The sequence below is a fragment of the Erinaceus europaeus genome, chromosome 3 (assembly GCF_950295315.1).
Source record: "Erinaceus europaeus chromosome 3, mEriEur2.1, whole genome shotgun sequence".
Classification (NCBI taxonomy): Eukaryota; Metazoa; Chordata; class Mammalia; order Eulipotyphla; family Erinaceidae; genus Erinaceus; species Erinaceus europaeus.
In genome coordinates, this window is record NC_080164.1 from 131547798 (window position 1) to 131563482 (window position 15685).

Genomic DNA, 15685 nt, shown 5'->3' on the forward strand with positions numbered 1-15685 from the left:
TCTAATCCTAGAGAAGCCGAGGAGCAACTAAAGATGTTTAAATAGAGGAAAATAAATTTCTGGTTGCAATATAGAAGGTGGCTTGGAGGGAGAAAACCAGTTAGGATAGTATTGTAGTTTATACTAGAACAATATTTATAGTATTACGAGTGGCACATCTGGTAATACTCTTTTTTTTTTCCCCTCCCTCCCTACTCAGCCATATCTGGTAATATTCTACCATATGCAAAAACCAATGTTCAAGCCCCCATCCCCACCCTAGGGGGCAGATAGGGGGAAGGAGTGTTGCAGGTGATTCTCTATCTCCCCTTCCCTCTCTATTTCTCTGTCTCTAGCCAACAAATAAAGGAGACGTTCTACAGAGACCTTGCAAAACTAATCCTCAGGAGTTAATAACTGATCAAATTGTGGAATATAGTACAGGACTGTATCTAAGATAACTTGATTTTTTAAAAATATTTCCCCATTTTATTAAGATGCAATTTACATGTAGAATCATGTAAACTGAAGGTGTACAACATGCAAAACTCACAAAAGTTTTGTTCCTTAGGTTGAATTAAACAAGATAGAAACTATAGACAAAAGATTAGGATTATGCTAGTAGGCATTAACTACATTGAGATATTTTATTAGACAGCATGTAAAGTGGACTTTACACTGTTTCTGGAAATGAATCTGCAGCTCAAAATACTGGACACATTGTTTTTAAAATAAAATGAAGGGAGCATCGAGACAGTAGGTCACCTGGCAGAGTATATGCCTTACTATGAGTATCACCACAGGAAAGTCATCAACAGAAGCTCCCTTTATATTGTTGACCTTGGAATAGCAGAGTCTCACATGCATAAGATTTTCTATTAACTGAATAGAAACCAGATGCCCCTGAGAACCAAGGTGTGATGCTATGGTGTCTCCTCTAGTCCTTAGCTGATCCGTTTTTTGAAGATGTGTGTTTCTGATATATAAGAAAATTTTAAAATAGATATACCTTAGTTATCTAAAGGGTATAAAAATACTATTTTTAAAAGATACATTCACTTATGTCTACTGCAGTACTATTTTTTAATATTTATTTATTCCCTTTTTGTTGTCCTTGTTTTTTTTATTGTTGTAGTTATTGTTGTTGTTGTCCTTGTTGGATAGGACAGAGAAATGGAGAGAGGAGGGGAAGACAGAGAGAGGGAGAGAAAGATAGACACCTGCAGACCTGCTTCACCACTTGTTAAGTGACTCCCCAGCAGGTGGGGAGCCGGGGGCCTGAATCTGGATCCTTATGCCAGTCCTTGCGCTTTGCGCCACCTGCACTTAACCTGCTGTGCTACCGCCAGACTCCCTACTGCAGTACTATTTATAGTAGTCAATATATGGGAACAACCTAAGTGCCCAATAACAGATGATTGGATGAGGGGTGACATATACACACACTAGAATACTACTGAGTTATTAAAAAATAAATGGAACCTTGCCATTTGTGACATTAATGAAACTAAAAGGGATTCTACTATTCAAAACTTACTGGATGATTTCACTTATACATCAAGGAAGAAAAAGCAAAAAAAAAAAAAAAACCAGACAAAGTCAAATTAAAATAAACCCTTGAGTCTGACTAGAGAAATTCAATTACCAGATGGGGTCAATAGTGGAAGTAGAGGGCAAAGGAGGCCCAGTGGACTGTGCTAACACTATTATTTATTTATTCCCTTTTGTTGCCCTTGTTTTATTGTTGTAGTTAGTATTGTTGTCATTGTTAGATAGGACAGAGAGAAATGGAGAGAGGAGGGGAAGACAGAGAGGGGGAGAGAAAGATAGACACCTGCAGACCTGCTTCACCGCTTATGAAGCGACTCCCCTATGGGTGGGGAGTCAGAGGCTCAAACTGAGATCCTTATGTCTGTCCTTGTGCTTGGCGCCACGTGTGCGTAACCCATTGTGCTACTGCTGGACTCCCTGTGCTGACATTTTTTCCCCCTGCCTACAGGTTTATCGCTGGGGTTCACCATGAATCCACTGCTCCTGGAGGCCTTTCTTCCCATTTTTGTTGCCCTTGTTGTTGTTATTGTTGCTATTGCTATTGCTGTTGTTGGATAGGACAGAAAAATGGAGAGAGGAGGGGAAGACAGAGAGGAGAGACTGATAGACATCTGCAGACCTGCTTCACTGCTCATGAAATGTCACCCTTGCTGGTGGGAGCTGGGGTCTAGAACCGGGATCCTTGTGCCAGTCCTTACACTTTGCGCCATGTGCGCTTAACCCACTGCGCTACCACCCGACCCCCAAACATCGTATTTTCAGCGCGAGAAATGACCTCAAGACCTTGAGCATGCATAGTACTGCTGAGAAGCCTGCTGAACTCGTTTTCCGTGTTTTCTGTTTAAGAGTCAGAGAGAGAATCCCTGCCAACAGCACTTGGCCAGAGCCTTATACGTGGCAAGATGTGGACTGTAGAATTTGATCTGGAGCTATTGGCTCCTAAAGTATCTTTAAAAATTTCTTTTTAATGTGAGAGCACAGTTCACATGTGGTGCCAAAGATCTGCTTCATGCCATGTGCATTTAACCCACTGCGCTACCACCGGCCCCCTTGTGCTGGAATTCTTACTGGTACTTTGGTGGTTGGCATAGTATGGTAACATGCATTTGAAAATGTGATAAATAATAAGATGTGACTGTAAAAATAAGATCAATTATCTTGAGCACCTTTATCACTGATATGTATGACTGTAAAAATATGATCAGTTATCTTGAGCACCTTTATCACTGCTATGTATATATGTAATATTTAAATTTTTCTATATATAAGTACTTGATAACATGTTTCTTATGATGGATGACAATCATATATTCACTCTATTAAGTCATTTTGTTGCTTTTTAAAAGTTGTTAGATATTTACTGAGAGAGAGAGAACCAGATCATCATTCTGGCATATGTGATGCCAGGGATTGAACTCATATGTTTTTAAGCCCCACACTCTAGCCACTGAGCCACTTCCCAGGCCAAGATTTCATCCCACTATAAACTAACCAGAATATTTGGCAGATTTAGAACAGAAATCAAGAAAGACACAACAATCTTTTATAAAGTAAATGTTGACTATTTTTAGGAATCAACAGCAGCAGTGCTTAGACGAGTACTTCTTAGAGCACTGAGATCCAAACCAAAAGTCATAATTCAAATAGGAAGCTATTTTTTAAATTGTTGAAAAGCCTGCTTTTAACAATCAATCACCAGCTAGTAATCTTCAATGATAAAACCATTTAAAAAATACTAGTTACACATATTCTTGATTGAGCCCTTAAAAAGGAGAGTTTTAGGATGGGGGAAGATAGCATGATGGTTATGTAAGAAGACTTTGGGGGTGGACAGTAAATAGTAGCACAGTTAAGTGCACAAGATGCAAAGCATAAAGACCTGCAGAGGGATCCCAGTTTAAGCCCCAGGCTCCCCACCTGCAGGGAGGTCACTTCACAATCGGTGAAGCGGGTCTACAGGGGTCTTTCTTCCTCTATGTCTTCCCCTGGCTGGCACACAAGTATTATATATATTAACTAATTATTTTTATGTTGCAAATGGGAAAATAGCAAAATTAACTTACATGTTAAAAATCAGAAAGCTGAGATTTGCTGATTCAAATATTGTGATATAGTTTCATAGTCAGGAAACTCAGTACATTATCTGAACCTTTTAACTTTATTATGGAAGAGACAAATCAATACTATTTTGTACAGCCTAATTTCCCATGAGTGGTCATCCCACTTCCGGTTATCTTGTCCATCTCCAAAACTCTCTCCCTTTACACTGTCTGAACTGGAAGACGCTTTGAAGAGGGTTAAACCGGGAACAGCTGCTGGCTATGATAACATCACCCCAGAACTCATTCTTAACCTGGGTCCCGCGGCAAAGAAGTGGCTCGCTTCATTCCTGTCCCACATCTTGAAATCTGAGTCTATGCCCAAAGTTTGGCGTCGTGCGAAGATAATAGCGGTTTTGAAACCAAAGAAAGACCCAACACTGGCCGCCAGCTATAGACCAATTTCTCTCCTCTCCATGTGTTACAAACTCCTTGAGAGGCTGCTTCTGTCACCTATTTCTCCTCTTACAGAGAAATTCCTATCACCCGCCCAAGCTGGTTTCCGCCCAGGAAGATCTACCTGCGAACAAGCCCTGGCCCTCTCAACTTACATTGAAAATGGATTCCAGAAGAATTTAAAGATGGGTGCTGTCTTTGTTGATCTCACAGCAGCCTATGACACGGTCTGGCACCGTGGTCTCCTAGTCAAGATCTCAAGATGCCTGCCTCCATGGGTGGCCAACACTATATAGTTTCTTCTCCAAAACAGAAGATTCCGGATGCGTCTGGGTGACAAGTCTAGCAGATGGAGACTTGTCTCAAGTGGCCTCCCCCAGGGCTCTGTTCTGGCTCCTACGCTACTTAATATTTACATCAATGACCTCCCAGAAACTTCTTCAAGGAAGTTCATCTACGCCGATGACATCTGCTGTGCAACTCAGGCATCCAAGTTCGACATCCTCGAGGAAACACAAAAGACATGTCTCTGATATCTGATTACTGTAAAAAATGGCGACTAATCCCTAGCACTGCAAAAACGGTATCATCTGTTTTCCATCTACACCATGCCTCGGCCTCCCGTGAGCTTAATGTGCAGCTTGGCGATACGAGAATCCGGCATGAAGCCCAGCCAGTCTATCTTGGCGTTACTCTCGATCGCACTCTGTCATTTCACGAACATCTCATAAAAACTGCAGCAAAGGTGGGCGCGAGGAATAACATCATTGCAAGACTGGCCAGCTCATCATGGGGCGTGAACGCTTCCACACTACGATCATCCTCTCTGGCATTATGCTATTCCACTGCAGAATACTGTGCCCCAGTATGGTTCCGTAGCCCCCATGTCCACTTGGTCGATTCCAAATTATATTCCTCCATGAGGATCATTTCTGGAACCATCGGTTCCACCCCGGTTCCATGGCTGCCAGTTCTTAGCAACATCGCAGGGTTGCATTGGATTGACCTTCTCGTGGTGCATCCCATGAGTACCTATTCATTGGGGAAACTGACGATCCTTCCTAGCCGACTGAATCCACAAGGATCCCAGTCACTTTCAAAGCCAGCAACAAGCAGCTCCTGACAGCTTTGCTGTTGACTGGCTACGGAAGAAGGGCAAACGCTAGAAGAAGAACATCGTCCTGCCAGATATTCGTCGGGATGTGGCATCATCTAAGTTCATTTCCCACGTCTACGCTCGACCGGACCTGCCAATATACGCGGATATCTTCGCCCACCCTGTCCAACCCTTGACGTCTCATCACCCAATCTGGTCCCCTTCGCCTACACTGAACTTCTCTGTTCCAGACTCTTGGAAACAGAGTTGGCAGTCAGCTGAGGTAAAGAACAAACACCTCATCACAGACCCCTGTAAGCGTCAACCCGGCTTTGACCTAGCACGTTATGATTGGGCCCTCCTCAATCGCTATCGAACAGGCCATGGCCGGTGCGCTGCTATGTTCCATCGCTGGGGAGCCAGAGACGACCCGAACTGCCCCTGCGGCTACAGACAGACTATGACCCACATAGTCAATGACTGCCACCTCTCCAGATTCAAAGGAGGTCTCGAAACTTTACATCAGGCTCAACCTGACGCTGTTGACTGGCTACGGAAGAAGGGCAAACGCTAGAAGAAGAACAGCCTAAAGATTGGTGCAGTGGGTAAAACGTTTGACTCTAATGCATGAATTCCCAAGTTTGATCCCCAGTACCATAAGGGACAGAAAGGGGCTAAAATATTTTGCTTTCTGCCATGTTACTTGGCTGCTGGGGCCAAGAGGTATGGGTGAGATAAAGACGGGAGTATGAAAAGAATTACTATAGAAAGAGAAATAGTTATGTATCTCACTGCCACTTTTTAGACCCTTAGGCAATTTGCATCCTGGTATTGCTGTAACTTCAATTATGTATGAAATACATTTCATTGTTAGTAATAAGCACATTTATTGCAATAAAATATCAAATTTAAAGTCACATACAACCTTCCACTTTACCTGTTAGAACGTCAAGTTCAAGAAGCCTAAAAAAATATTTGTAAGTTTCTTCTTGGCACGTTTAAGGCACAGGTTTTAGGTAACAAGTCCCACATAGTTCCTGTTTTCCCAGGCAGTCTCAAGAGTTCAAAAGTTTTCAAGATGACTTGAATTACAAACTATTGAAAACTGCCAATAAAAAAGCAACTGTTTAGTTAGGAGTGTTTCCCTGCTATTTCTGCTGTATTTGTTAAGAACATCCCTGAATAGAAACTATTATTGGGGCCAGGGGGGTAGTGCAGTGGGTTAGGTGCACGTGGCATGAAGTGCAAGGACCAGACTAAGGATCCTGGTTCCAACCCCCAGCTCCCCACCTGCAGGAGGGTCGCTTCACAAGAGTTGAAGCAGGTCTGCAGGTGTCTTTCTCTCCCTATCTTCTCTGGATTTCTCTCTGTCCTATCCAACAACAGCAACAACAACAATAACAAAGATAAACAAGGGCAACAAAAAGGGAAAAAATAGCCTCCAGGAGCAATGGATTCATAGTGCAGGCGCCAAGTCACAGCAATAACCCTGGAGGCAAAAAAAAAAAAAAAAAAAGGCAACTATTATTAAAGCAATCTTACATACTTCATTTACACAAATATTGAGTTTCTTCCTGCTGTACACTAAAATAGCTCTAAAACTATAGCATTTACCTATTTAAGTTACTACATTGATAGAAATAGTTGATGTTTGAGAAACTAATGACTGTCTATTAAAGTATAAAACATGGTCTGGTGAGGGGCCTAGAACTTGAATAAATCCCTCTCTCCACTGTTACTGGTCATTTCTATCAGGAACAACAAAATAGACCCCTTTGTGGGCCCCCATGAAACCTTGCCCTCAACTTGGATCAACAATGGTAGAGAATGTTCCATCCTCCAAAGGGAGGACGGACAACATACTCTATGCCACACCTGAGGAAGATAGGTAGATACTGGGGCAGCATGGAATGTTCCTACTTGTGACCACAGAATGTGAGCTCAGATCTACAGGAATGCAGAGGTCACACAGCTTAGGTCACACATCTTAGCTGAACATGGGCCCCAGATCACATCAAATCGATGGGGTTTATAGTCAACAATATTTATTCCCCTACTCTCTTCCCTGATCCAGCTTTCTGGGCCTTTTCCCAGCCATGACATCATCTCCCCAGACAATAACTTGGACCCACCTGCATATCAGATTTCAGGCTCAGGCAAAAAACACTAGTATAGCTACAGGCCCTTTAAAATATAACTAAAATATACCTACTAGCTATCTACAAAATGGAGGACCCCCACCCCCAACACTTTATCTGCACTATTCCAGCCTTTAGGTCCATGATTGTTCAACAATTTGTTTGGCTTTGTATGTTAAACTCTCATTTCAGCCACCAGGTTCCCAGATGCTAGCAGGAAGTGACCGGATTGCCCTGGACAGAAAACCCCACCAATGTGCCTTGGAGCTCAGCTTCCCCAGAGCCCTTCCCCACTAGGGAGAGACAGGCTGGGAGTATGGATCGACCTATCATCGCCCATATTCAGTGGGGAAGCAATTACAGAAGCCAGACCTTCCACCTTCTGCATCCCACAATGACCTTGGGTCCATACTGCCAGAGGGATAAAGAATAGGAAAGCTGTCAGGGGAGGGGATGGGAAAGGGAGGTCTGGTGGTGGGAACTGGGCAAAGTTGTACCCCTCTTATCCTATGGTTTTGTCAGTTTCCTTTTTATAAATAAATTAAAACAAAACAAAACAAAGTCTCTATATTACAGTTGAGAAACTAGTAAAAATCTTAAGTACATTAAGATGTCTACTTGTGGTGTGTTGCAGGGTCAAGAATAAATTCAGGACAAGATGAACACCAGTCCCAGTAACCGAATATATTTCACAAATTAGAAGTGGGTTCACAAACACAACCATCCAAAAAGATAAGAGCACAGTTTGTAATAGCCAAGACCTAGAAGCAACCCACGTGTTCAAAAACACATGAGTGGCTGAGCAAGTTGTGGTATATATACACAATGGAATACTCAAACTATTAAAAAGCTTCATGAGTGGTGAAGCAGGGCTGCAGGTGTCTCTATGGCCCTCTCCCTATTGACCCCCTGCCTCTCAATTTCTGGCTGTCTCTATCAATAAATAAAGATGATAAAAAATTTAAAAAAAAACAAATTAAAAATTCACCTTCTTTACCCCATCTTGGATGGAGTTTGAAGATATCATGTTAAGTGAGATAAGTGAGAAACAGGAGGAGGAATATGAGATGATCTCATTCATAGACAGAAGTTGAAGAACAAAACCAGAAGGGAAAACACTAAGCAGAACTTGGATTGGAGTTGTTATACTTCACCAAAGTAAAAGACTCTGGGGTGGGGGGAGGGGGAGTTTCAGGTCCTAAAACATGGTGGCAGAGGACCTAGTGGTGGGTTATGTGGAAATGTTATACATGTACAATATAGTATCTTACTGTCGACTAAATAAACTATTAATCTCCCAATAAAAAAAAATTTTTAAATAAGATTTTAAAAAATAAAAATGGAGTTCAATTGATTGCATCCTACTGATGTTAGCAGAAATCAAATTGATCAATAGGTAAAAGCAGTCTGGTTAAAGTAAGTAGATTACTATTATATAGACAGTCAGGGGCCAGATGGTTGCACACCTGGTTGAGTGCACATTACAGTGAGCAAGGGCCCAAGTTCAATCCTCCAGTCCCCACTTGCAGGGGGGAAAATTTTGTAGTAGAGAAGTAGGGCTGCAGGTGCCTGTCTTCATATCTTTCCCTTCTCTCAATTTCTGTGTCTATCAAATAAAGATAATACAAAAATTTAAGCTAAAAAAAAGACAAATTTAAAAGGGGGAGACCAAGAGGGAGAAAGATACCTGCAACACTGCTTGTAAAGAGCCCCTTGCAGGTGGGGACCCAGGGCTTGAACCAGTGTCTTAGTGCTTTATTAACTTATGCACACTACCTTATATGCCACCAATACCCTGAAATGGTCACTATTGTAATAATCACTGGGCTTGTAAGAGCAAAGAATAAAAAATAAAAATAGACATTACATGCTATAGGAATGACAAAAATGTGGTTCAACCATCCAATCATTCATTCAAATGGCTCAGCAATTGATCTTTCACTCACCAGGGTGGGTTTTGTTTATTTTTAACCAGAGCAGTTATCAGCTCTGGCTTATGGAGGTGCAGGGGATTGAATTTGGGACTTTGGAGCCTCAGGCATGAGAGTGCAGGGTGTTTTTTTTTTTTTTTTAACTTACTCCCATGCTGTCTTCAATAATTTCTTCTTCTGAATTCTAAACCATTTCTTTATTGTTCACTGGACAGACCCCCTCAAGTATCATGTAAATGCCTCAGTTTTTAAATCTCAAAGCTCAGTTACATATTATTCCTTTCCCCAGCAAGACTGATTATTTGACCTTATTTCCTATTTCTATAAAAGGACACATAGGTATTTTTGAAATCTAGAAATATCTTAGCCTGCCCTGGCTCCTCCCTTCTGCTCATCTCTTCTTCCCAAAATACCAAATTCATGGAGCATCTACATCAAATATAAGGTTCATAGCCTTCTGAAGGCTACGGGAAGACTAATATTATAGAAGCAAATGGAAGGAGTCCCAATAGGTGCTCTGTAAAGCTTGCAAAAGGGGGCTTACCTCATCATAGTGAATAGGAATGTCTGTTCCTCACAAAGGGTAACGTATTTGTACTCACACTACCCAAAAGCAGAAGAAGGTGGGCATTCATATTTGGCACTTTTTCAAGTACATGGTTTCTACAGCTCTTAATCATGGCTGTAACAATTAAGTTTGCAGCTTTGTCATTGTCAACCATTAGCATTAGAAATCAGAAAGGAATCTTGATTTTAAGGCTGGGATGGGTCCTCAAACTGAAGTCCAGAACCTATGTTCATAACTGAGGAAACAAAATTTTCCAGTTGAAGTTCAAAGTTAAATTTTATTTGCGGAATGTTGCAGGGCACATGACTGAGATGGAACTGAAACTATTCATTTGAAATTACTTATTCCAGGATTAAGGAAATAGCATAATGTATGTGAGGCTCAGAGGCCCAGATTCAACCCCAACACCACTTTATATCAACATTGAGCAGTGTTCTGGTTTAAAAAAAAACAACAATCCATTTATTTATTCCATTTAATGTGTTAAACTAAAATTATTTAAAATTATTTGCCTAACATTAAGTCCTATACCTGAGGATCACCCTATCTTGTTTCCAAAGTTCGTGTTATCACAAAATTATGGCAGAATCTAGAATAACAAAAAACATCATTTAATTCTGGCCTGAAATTTAGAACAAAAGACAAATTACAAACTGTTTTAAAGACAGAAAAAGGTCATTTGCAGGGGAGCAGAACTGCTTAACACCAAAACCATGACTTGCCATAGCCTGTCTATTCCTTGGCAAGTCCAATTCTCAAGGGACACAAACAGTAAATGGTGAAATAGTAATGTGGGCTGGGGAGACAGCACAAATCCTTATGCAAAAAGCTCTCATCCCTGAGGCTCTGAGGTTCCAGGTTCAATCCCTAGCCAATATCCTAAATCAGAGCTAATCATTGCTCTCTCATTAAAATATTTTTTTAATTAGTAGTGTTTTACACTGAGTATGAGTAACTTGGTTAACATTACTATTTTACACATCTAATTCAACCTTTCCTGAAAAACACACAAAAATTTTAATAGATAATATTGACCATCACTTTTGTAGTCTCACACTTGACAGTAAAGCCAGAGAATAGGAACATCTATCTCCCTATCCTCATAAACATTCTAAAGATAAGTGGAACTGGCTTTTCAAATTTAAGATTCTCCTACTTATACTAGTCGACTAATTATGCATAATGAGTCAATTTCAAAGGAATCTCATAATTTAAAACTGTCATTTTAATAATGATTGTTATATTATTACCTTTTCAACTAATATAAAAACCTATTATTTCAAGGTATTTATCCAGGAGGGGAAAGCTTAAAAAAAAAAAAAAGACAGTGCAAAAAAATGCATAAATGCTGTTTAATTGAAAGACAAAAGCACTACATTATAATGTGAACATAAGTAATCTTTCAGAAGTTAATTTAGTGCGAATTAAAACTATAAACTTCTTATGAAGACCCTAGAAGTAGGCTTCTAGATCTAGAAACACCTGTAGAACTTGGGAGGAATGCCTCAAAAATGTTAAATACAGAAAACATGTTTAAAGTCAAATTATGTATTAAAAAGAGACATGCTGATAGGTCTTAATACAAGAAGCCAAGTGATTAGTGGCATGCTGTATATATTGATTATAGAAGCAATTTACATTCAATTTATAAGTATTTTGAAGTTTTGTTGACTTAAATTCAACTACATATTTGAGTTCCACTTGTCTTGAGACTGGCAAATGTTTTATAAAAATGTGATTAAGCCCTGTGTAATACAATGCCATTCACACAACCAAAAAGGTAGGCGTCAATTATGTAAGAATCCGTGTCTTAATATTAAGTGTTACATATAGGTACTGACATTAACAGACCTCTGATGGTTCTGAAAATTTTTTTTAAATATCCAGTCACAAAATAAAACTTCATACCAACACCAATTAACCTGGAAGCTATTTTCCCAACACAAAGTAAGATAACATACAATCCAGTAACTACCATTATAAGTTGAATTAATATATCTCTAATGTCTACAGAGCAGCAAATTTTTTGAAAGCTTTAAAGGAATCTTCTGACAACAAAAATAACTGATCTGAACTGCTATATGGAACACTGTGCACTGAAAGGGCAACTTTTATGAAGCGAGTCACCTTTTTAAAACAATACAATAGAGCCCCTGGATCCCCACCTGCAGGGGAGTCGCTTCACAAGCAGTGAAGCAGGTCTGCAGGTGTCTCTCTCTCCTTCTGTCTTCCCCTCCTCTCTCCATTTCTGTCCTATCCAACGACAATAACTACAATAAAAAAGGGCAACAAAATGGAATAAATATTTTTTTAAAATACAATAATTTTACAAGATTCATTTCCTTGCCCTTGGAACTGTCCCTGATCCTAATCAACTAAGGTTAGTGTTAGCAGTAAGGTTATTTACCTTACTGCTGTTAGTTCCTTAGATCCTAGTTTTTTATTTAAGGATACAGTAGGATAGCCATCTTTTAAAGGAAGCTGCTGAATTACACATCCTTGAAAATCGAAAGGTGCTATGAATAAGGCAACGCATAAAAAAAACCAATGATCAATTCCAGTTGATAGATCAGCTGACCAAATCCATAGTAATACAATGAGTGAGATAGCAAACCAAAGGGTCACAGGGTACATAATATATAGTATGGAGTATACTGCCTTTAAAATATTAAGAACATCAGCCTGCAGCCACTAGTATCGCCCCTCCCTTGTCCTACAACACTATTGCTCAACTGTCACCTTTTTTTTTTTTTTGTCTCCAGGGCTATTGCTGGGGTTCCATGCCTGCACTAGAAATCCACTGCTCCTGGAGGCCATTTTCTCCTTTTGTTGCCCTTGATTTTTTATCATTGTTGTTATTATTGCTGTCATTGTTGGATAGGACAGAGAGAAATGGAGAGAGGAGAGGAAGACAAAGAAAAAAGAAAGACAAGACACCTGCAGACCTACTTCACCGCTTGTGAAGCTACCCCCTGCAGTTGGGTAACTGAGGGCTCAAACCGGGATCCTAAGACCAGTCCTTGCAATTGGCGCCACGTGCACTTAACTCACTGCGCTACAGCACTGACCCCTCAATTGTCATCTTATACTCATTAGAATCCTGAAAATATTTTTCAAGCTAGATTTAAAATTCACGAATATTTGAGTGCTATCAGGTTTTATTCAACATTCACCATTGTCACTATGCAAAATTTGAGTGTAGCAACAACCATTACGGATGGATATTTAATTCCAGATACCCCAATCCTGATACGACAGATTACTAATCCTCCCACAATTTATAAGCAATTCACAGGCCAAGAAGACTTATTTCCACAAATGGATATTCATCTTGCGGATCACTTGTGCAAAATCTTGGTTAGACTCTTAAAGCAAGGAATGAGCAGAGGATAAAGGTTGTAGCATTCAACCTTATAAAAAGTAGGTAATATAAATCACCTTTTATGAACAGTTTTAGAAGTCATCTGTAAGTACTTGGGGCACTACTAAACTACTACTCCCTTCATAATGCAAATATGCATCACCAGTATATTGACTTAAAAGACTCTGTTAAATAATCTGACCCTGAACAAATGAAGGTTGACGTTTGGGACCAACACAAACACTAAAATGTAGGTTCAGTCCTGGCTTTCAAATTTCCAACTACCCCAGTATCTTAAGAAGAGTAATTCTGGGATTCGACTTCCGGAGGCGGAGCTACGAGCAGCAGATCGCTTTCTCTCCTCTCCTCTCCTCTCCTCTCCTGGATCAACTAGGAATACCAAAGGAGACCACCCGGACCGAAACAAGACAGGACTAGAATGACCACAGAAACCCAGTAAATCACCCGTGAGTACATACACGCGTGGCTGGTGACAGAGAGGAGAGAGGGGCCTAAGGAGAGATTAAGTGACTGCTAACAGTTCGACAGTTTGTCAGTGGAGACACCACCTCCAGTCTGCTCCACCAACAAGGGGACAGCTGAAGGGAGGAAAGGACTCCCCAGAGACTCACCAAGTACAACTCTGAGTCTCCATTGCTACTACCCTCAGAATCTGGAACAGCAACAGGGAGGGACACCAGGGCACAGAGATCTAACCGGGAAACTCAGGAGAAGACCTATACCTCGGTGGCATAGCTGAAGGGCTGTGAAAGTCTCTTTGCATAACCACTGGATTATCTCTGCCACACCCTGCTTTATCTCTTGGTCAGGAGTCATTGATTAAGCCAAGAAGCCTATTGATAGTTTAAAAGCCCTCAGGCTACCATAGCCTACAGGGGGGGAAAAAAAAAAAGGCTTTTACACCACTGAATTCCAACTCAGGGATTGAAAAAACTGTTAGCTTATATAAAATGGTTAAAACAACAAGAAAAAATAATGGAGACTCGAACCAGGACAAGAGTCCAGCTAAAAGTCCTCCAGAGGGCGAAGCACAAAACAACGAGTTCAACATCCAAACATTAGCTAAGGAAATAATAACAGGAGTGAGTAAAGAATTTGAAAAAATTGTAATCAGAACTGCAGGAACAACAAATGAGAATATGGAAGAAAATTCTAATAATCTCATGGTTATTAGAGAGCTGAAAGCTGAAATTGCTGAGCTAAGAAGGCAACTAGCTGAACAAGCTAAAACAGTATCAGAGCAGGGCAACAAAATAGATGAACTCCAGAAAGCAGTAGAGGGCAGAGAGAATAGAATCAATGAGGCTGAAGACAGAATTAGCAAGATTGAGGATGAATTAGAGACAACTAAAAAAGAAGTAAGAGATCTCAAAAAGAGATTAAGAGATGCTGAAAACAACAACAGAGTCCTATGGGATGACTTCAAAAGAAACAATATACGCATTATTGGCTTACCAGAGGAAGAAAGAGAAGGGGAGGAAGAAAGCGTTCTCCATAATAGCTGAAAATTTCTCTAGTCTAGACAACACCAAAGACATAAAGATTCAAGAAGCCCAGAGGGTCCCAAACAGAATTAACCCAGACCTAAAGACACCAAGACATGTCATACTTAGATTGGAAAGGAATAAGGATAAAGAAAGGATCCTGAAGGCTGCAAGAGAAAAACAAAGAGTCACCTACAAAGGAAAACCCGTAAGATTAGCAGCAGACTTCTCCATACAAACACTACAGGCCAGAAGAGAATGGCAAGATATCTATCGAGTGCTCAATGAGAAAGGCTTTCAGCCAAGAATACTATATCCTGCTAGATTGTCATTCAGACTAGATGGAAGCATCAAAACCTTCTCAGACAAGCAACAGTTGAAGGAAGTAACCATCACCAAGCCTGCCCTGAAAGAAGTTCTGAAAGGTTTCCTATAAACAACCAGACCACCACAAATAGGACATATATCAAAACACTCTAAAACTCTACAAGAATGGCATTAAAATATCTTCAATCTTTGATATCAATAAATGTCAATGGCCTGAATTCACCTATAAAAAGACACAGAGTAGGAAGATGGATCAGAAAACACAACCCAACAATATGTTGTCTACAGGAAACTCACCTAACTCAACAAGACAAACACAGACTTAAAGTGAAAGGATGGAAAACTATCATTCAAGCCAATGGCCCACAAAAAAGGGCAGAAACAGCTATTCTCATATCTGACATGATAGACTTTAAAATAGATAAGATTAAAAAAGATAGGAATGGACACTACTTAATGCTCAGAGGATCAGTCAATCAAGAGGACTTAACAATTATTAATATCTATGCACCCAATGAGAAGCCATCTAAATACATCAAACTTCTACTGAAAGAGCTACAGCAATATATTAATAGTAACACAATCATAGTAGGGGACTTCAACACCCCACTCTCTCAACTTGACAGATCATCCAGGAAGAAAATCAGTAAAGACATAAGGGAGCTAAATGAAGAGATAGATAAACTAGAACTATTGGACATTTTCAGAGTCATTCATCCCAAGAAACTGGAATA